This window comes from Chrysochloris asiatica, unplaced genomic scaffold (assembly GCF_000296735.1).
Source record: "Chrysochloris asiatica unplaced genomic scaffold, ChrAsi1.0 scaffold00065, whole genome shotgun sequence".
Taxonomy (NCBI): Eukaryota; Metazoa; Chordata; class Mammalia; order Afrosoricida; family Chrysochloridae; genus Chrysochloris; species Chrysochloris asiatica.
The window spans coordinates 6,237,490-6,244,555 of record NW_006408583.1 but is presented as its reverse complement, the minus strand read 5'-3'; the positions used below and the strand labels follow the sequence as shown (position 1 = coordinate 6,244,555).

The following is a 7,066-nucleotide window of genomic DNA, read 5'->3' as shown; positions in this document are numbered from 1 at the left end:
ATTTGGGTGTTCTTGTGCATCTGCCCTCACTTCATATCAGCTAGGCACTTCACTCTCAGCTCTAGCCCTCTGGGGCTATATCCTTGCCCATGGGCTCAGGAGTCCCCAGATCTCACCATACATCAGACCAACTAGCCCTTCCTCTTCTTCTCTCGCTCATCTCCAGGTCAGTGGGATTCTATGGAACATGGTCGAACTTGGCCCATATCTTCATTGCTGCCTTTCCCCCTCTTCCACTCAATAGGACAAAAACGTGGTCACCAGCAAGCTTACATGCCTGATCATGGGGTTCCCTTTGCATTTCAGTCTTGGAGGGGAGTTTGTCCTGAAGGGACTTGATTGCTTGTTGATGGCTCCCCAGCGAACAACTTGCTTGCTCTTGTAGTAGCCAATCAGACTGCCATTTTTGTTTCGGATTTTTTCCTGCTGGTCTGTCTTTCAAAAAGTAGTTTCTGTTCCTCTAGCTGTTCCAGGCTGGTCTGCTTGTCCCTTTAAGTGGGTATGTCCCACCTCAGAAGGTTCTGGATGGGGCTCAGGATTCCACCTAAGGTCCTATACACTACAAAGGCTCTGCAGGAAGCCTATTTCACTGGGCAAGTACTAGACTCCCTTTTAGGTATTTCAATCAGTTATAGACTGAAGATGGGCTTATAAGCTTTAAGGAACATTCCTGCTGTACTTCTTCCAACACAGAGTTGTTTACTCTTCTGACACTCTATGCATGGTACTTTAAAAAAAAATAAATAAACTGGTCCTCCAATATCTTCATTTTGCAAGCACACCCACATACACAAATGCATACACATACAAACACACACTCAGTGAGCAAAGGATCAATGATTATGGGTGATAAGGGAAGGGGAAAGCAAGCAGAAAGCAGAGAGATGGTCCTGTTCAACTCAGTTCAGCTCAACTCAGTACCTCCTTCCAGAGGTCAGGATACTCCCTGTAGCTCAGGAACTTTTGATCCAGACCTTACGTCACCTCTGTTCCTCTTCATGCTTGATAGCAGTGCCTGAACTCCATGACTATATCAAACAGGTCTAGGAGGTAGGGGAAGGTAGGGAGCCCAAAAGCCAGAGACTAGGAGAAGGGTTGCTGAAGGATCCATACAGGGCATGAGAGCAGAACTACTGTTATTGCTCATTAGGTTTGGGGTTGACATCTGGATATTTGGTGAGGTCGAAGGTCAGGACTTTGCTGATCACACAGTTCCTTTGCTCAGGATAGACTCCAATGAAGCTCTCAGCCTTGGTGTAGAACTCCTCCTTGAGAGAGATGATGATGGCCTGGAAGTTGCAAGTCAACTGCTCCTTAATGTAATTTGCCACCTTGCCAATGTTGGTGTTATCCAAGGCAGCATCGATCTCATCCAAGATGAAGAAGGGGGCGGGCTTGTAGCTGTGGATGGAAAAGAGCAAGGCCAGAGCTGCCACTGTTTTCTCCCCACCTGACAAGTTGTTTACCAGGAGCTTTGCAGTTATAATAGATGCCATCAAGTAGGGCTCCTTAGTGTTCTCAGGGCCCAGGAATGTCTGGGCACTGCTGTTGTGGGAAAGGGCCTTATAGATCTCATCAATGTTGGTGGCCACAAATTCAAAACAAGCATTGATGCGATCAAAGTGCTCCTTTTTGATATGTTCAAATGCTTGCTTGGCCTTCTTGCCTCACTTTCAGACTGCCTCAAACTCACCTGAGCTCTCCAGGAATTTGTCACGGACACTTTCCAGTTTTTCCATGGCCTTCATGTTGGAGGCAGCAATGCACTGGATGGAGTACACTTTGCTGTTCATTCAGCCTCTGTTGCAGTATACGCATCTTCTGCTTGATCTCCTCCTCAGCTTGAGCATCCTTCCGATCCTCACACAAGTCACCATTGTCAATCTCAATGAGTGCCTCTCGTGCATAGATACTGGAAGTTCTCTGGGAGCCACTCACAGAATCCTCCCCCTGGGAGCTGCCCTCTTCCTGACTAACATCATCTATAGTACCCTTAGACAGTGGCAACTTGATGTCCTGCATCTTGCAGGCTTGTAGCAGATTGTGGCAGTCACTGCGCTTCTGTTCAACTTTGGTCTCAATGGCTGTCACCTCCATCTGTAAGTGGGTCATTTCCTTGTTGGCACCTCCTAGATTTTTACAAATCTCTTCCATCTCATGATTCTTGTCATTTACCTCTGACTTCTTGGCCATGTGCTGGTTTTTCAGGTCTTGTAGCTGGGCCATAGTCTCATCTATGATCTTCTTGTGTCTTTGTTTTTCCTTCTTGATATTTTCTATCTCATTTTCATCCTTTTTCACTGTCTGTTCGCACATGTGCTCTTTATCTTGGTCCCCTTCAGCTGGTTCTTCTCAAAATCCAACTGGATGCCCAAGCGAGTCTTCTGATTCTCAAACTCCAAACACTTCTTGGCAATTTCATTCTGCCTCTTCACCTTCTCTTCCTAAAACTCCCAGATGTTGTGCACACCAATCTCCAAACAAAACTCTTCAAATACCTCATCTTCTACCTGGTTCATCTTCTCCTTCAAATCCTTAGTATCCCTATCTCGCCTTTGGATGATCCTTTTGATATCATTGATGCGAGGACCAAAGTTGGCTAGTTCGCTTCTAGCTTGGACTTGTCCTGCAGATTCAGGGCTAGTTGCCTTATCTTGGTCTGCTTAAGGTCACTGTGTGAGTACTTGAGTCACATCTGCAGCCCGTGGGCCTGAGACTGCAACAAGAGCCGTAACTCTGCTTGTTTTCATCTGCTCTTTCAGCTCCTCTGTCAATCACTCCTTCTTCTCTTTCAATTTGTCTACAGCTTTCTCATCCCAGCGTCATGCCTTTGCCTTCAAGTCACTGGCCCTACCAGAGATCACTCCTGACTTCTAGAATAGGGTCCCATCCAATGCCACTGTCTTATGGTTCTGCCTCCAAAGGTGGGCATCCTCCACATTGTCACAGACAAGGGCATTGCCACAAGCATACTGCAGGGTCTTTTTGATGTGAAGTGGCTCATAATGAATCACATCAATCACTAGCTTGGCCCCCTTAAGCTCCCGGAGTTTTTCATCTGTAGGATTCACCTCCAGGTAGTCAAGAGGCAAAAAGGTCTCAGACTCTCCATGCTCCTCCTTGATATAGTGAACACAGTCCCGTCCTCTTTTCTGAATCCACAATAATGGCATCCATGTTCTTGCCCAAAACCTTAGTCACAGCAATCTGATATTTCTTTTGTGTCAGCTGACAGGAGGCAGCCATACACAGAGCCAGGATAAAGGCACTTGATACTTTCCATAATCTCTGTTTTTCACTGTTGGCGGCTGCTCTCCTGTTGGTCAATGTGTGCATCACTCACTGCTCCATCACCTGGTTAAGCTCCTTATTGATCTCGTCAATACATCACTTTGCCATTTCCACCTCCTCAGTCCGTTCCCCTTCTAGCTTCTTTTGCTCCTCTAGGGACTGCTTGCTTGTTGTAATGTATTCCTCTAGTTTCTCAATCTGTTTCTGATTCTCCTCAATCTCCTGCAGCTTTTGCTTGATCTTGGCCTCTGTCTCTACTTTCTTCCACTCTTCCAGATCTAGCTGATCCTTGTCAGCTTTCTGGTCTCGATTAAATTTTCCAGTTCCTAGGCCAGGGTAGCAGCTCATTTGCTGGCTTCTTCTTTCAACCAATGGTATTTCTTCACCTGGTTCTCCAACAGGAACAAGTCTCTGCCCTGACTCTGGCTCTCTTTTTCCATTCATGCCTCAAACACCTGTTGGGCTTTTTCTACTGATAGCATTTCCTTCTCTAGCTCATCCATGTCACCTTTGTGTTTCTTGTAGTGCTTCTGGCCATTCTGCAAGGACTTTTTGGCTACTTCCAGCTTCTTGATTTTGTAAGGGTATTCTCCTTGGCTTTGATGTACTGAGGCCGCTTTTGGTTCAGATCTGAGTCCTTCTCCTTTATCTCCTTCTCAATCTGCTGCTGCTCCTGCATCATTTGGCCCAGCTCCTTCTCCTTCTCCAGTTCATCCTCTACCATGTCCATACGTTGCTTGCCTTCTCGATTTCCTTGTTCTTAGAAGCTAGTTCCTTGTTGAGCTTCTCAATTTCCACCTCACTGTGGTAAAGCTTAAAGAGCTGCAGCTGTACCTGAGCTTGCACCACCTCATCCTTCAGGCGCTGGTAGCGGTCAGCCTCTTCCTTCTCTTGCTTGGCCTCTTTGTGTTCTGCTGCAATGTTTTTCTTGTGATGATGATTAAACTGAATCTCTTCTTCAGCCTTCACCATTTCCTTCTTTCACTTGTCATACTCTTGGGCCAGCTCTCCAGAGCGACTGATCTCTTCAAACAGAGCTGTCCTCTCTTTAGGGTTCTTCATGGCAATAGACTCCATAGCACCAGGAGCTCCATGGATCAGGTCCCACAGAGGTTGCTTGTCTTCTCACCCAGCACAAAGCTGATGGCATCCATGAGCTTTGATTTACCATTAGGTCCAATGATGGATGTAAACCTCTGAAATGGTCCAATGATCTGTTGGCCCTTGTATGACTTTAAGTTCTCGATCTCAATCAATTTCAGGAAACACATGAGAGTGGCAGCAATGTCAGTAGTGCTACCAGAAACCGAGTCGAATGCCCAGTGTATGGTACTTTTAATATTTGTCTCCAACACCATAACTCAAATGCATCCTTTCTTTTATGGTTTTCCATATTCATTGTCCTACTGTCACATGCATATGAGACTATTGAAAATATCATGGCTTGGGTCAGGCCCACCTTACTGCTCAAACTGACATGTCAGTTCTTTAACATTTTAAGGAGGTCTTTTGCAGAAGATTTGCTTAATGCAATATCTCATGTGATTTCTTGGCTGCTGTTTCTATGAGTGTTAATTGTGGATCCAAGCAAAATGAAGTCTTCAACAACTTCAGTCTTTCCTCCATTTATCATGTTATTATTTATTGGTCCAGTTGTGAAGATTTTAGTTTTCTTTACATGGAGGTTCAATACATACTGGAGGCTGTGGTCTCTGATCTTCATTAGTAAGTATTTTGGATTCCTGGTGCGGCACTGTAGGATCAGCACTGGACTGCAAATCACAAGGTCGGCAGTTCAAACCCACCAGCTGTTCCTCAGAAACAACAACGTATGAGTCAGAGCCAACTCAATGACAACAGCAGCAGTAAATATTTTAAGTCCTCTTCACTCCCAGCACACAAGGTTGTATCATCTGTATATCGCAGCTTGTTAATGAATCTTCCTTTAATCCTGATGCCATATTCATCTTCATGTAATCCATCTTCTTAGATTATTTATTCAGCATACAGACTGAATAAATATGGTGAAAGAATACAAGCCTAGTGCACACATTTCCTGATTTTAAACCATTCAGTATCCCCTTGTTCTATTCTAACAGCTGCCTGTTGGTATATGTACAGGTTCCTCGTATACACAATTAAGTGTTTAGAATACCCATTGTTTGCAAAGTTATTCATAGCCTGTCATAATCCATATAGTCAATAGCCTTTGCATAGTCAATAAAGCACAAGTAGACATCTTTCTGATATTCTCTGCTTTAAGGCAAGATCCATCTGACATCAACAATGATATCCTTAGTTCCACATTCTCTTTTGAATCCAGCTTGACTTTCTGGAAGTTCGCTATTGATGTACTGTGGCAGCTGTTTTTTAATTACCTTCAGCAAAATTTTACATGCCTGTGATATTAATGATATTAGTCCTCATTCTGTTGGGTCATCTCTCTTTGGAACAGGCACAAAGATGGATATATTTCAATTACTTTGCCAGGTAGTTGTTGTCAAAATTTCTTGGTATAGATTAGTGTTTACAGTGAAATATCTTTAAAATTTTTCATTTTGTAGTCTATCAATTTCTGAAGGCTTGTTCTTTGTCAATACATTCCTTGCAGCTTGGATTTCTTCCTTTGGTACCAACAGTTCTTGATTATGCTACCTCCTGAAATGGATGAACATTAACCATTTGGTTTTGGTACAGTGGCTGTGTGTATTCCTTCCATCTTTTTTTTTTTTGCCCATGGAAACCTTCAATATAGCAACTGGAGGCTTCAATTTTTTCTTCAGTTCTTTCAGCATGAATAATACTGAGCACTTGTTCTTCCCTTTTGGTTATCTAACTTCAGGTCTTTGTACATTCATTATAATATTTTACTTTGTCTTCTTGAGCTGCCCTTTGAAATTTTCTGTTCTATTCTTTGACTTCTTCATTTATTCCATTGGCTTTAACACCTTTATGCTGGAAAGCAAGTTTATGGATCATTTCTGATATCCATTTTGGTCTTTTCTTTTCTTTTTTTGTTTTCCCCTGTCTTTTAAATGACCTTTTGCCTTCTTTCTGTATGATGTTCTTGATATCCCATAGCTCTTCTAATCTTCATTCATTCTTGTGTAATGTACCAAATCTGTTCTTTTGATAGTCTCTAAATTCAGGTGGGATAGATTCAAGATCATATTTTGGCTCTCATGGACTTGTTTTAATATGTTTCAACTTCAACCTGAACTTGCAAATGAGCAGCTAATGCTCTGCTCCACATTCTGCCCCTGAACTGGTTTTGGCTGATGATATGTGGAGCTTTTCCACCATCTCTTTCCACAGATGTAGTCAATTTGATTTCTGCATATTCCACCTGGTGAGGTACATATGAATACTTGTCTTTTACGTTATTTAAAAATGGTATTTGCAATAAATAAGTCATTAGTCTTGCAAAATTCTATCATGTAATCACCACTATCATTTCCAACTACACTCTAGTACATTTTCTAACTACTGATCTGCCTTCTTGTTTTGCAACTTTTACATTCCATCCACCAGTCATTATCAATACATCTTGACTGCATGTGTGATCAATTTTAGACTGAAGAAGTTGGTAGAATTCTTCAATTTCCTCAACTCTCACTTTAGTGGCTGGTGCCTAAATTTGGATAATAGTGGTATTAACTGGTCTTTCTTGTTGTTCTTGTTGTTGACAGGTGCCATCGAGTCGGAACTGACTCATAGTGACCCCATGCACAGCAGAATGAAACAATGTCCGATCCTGGGCCAACCTCACTACTGC

At 42.9% G+C, this 7,066-nt stretch overlaps 1 pseudogene; it reads right to left on the bottom strand.

Moving 5' to 3' along the window:
- Nucleotides 1-1,136: 1,136 nt before the first annotated feature.
- On the bottom strand, nucleotides 1,137-4,562 carry LOC102821289 (annotated as a pseudogene).
- Between the last annotated feature and the right edge of the window lie 2,504 nt (nucleotides 4,563-7,066).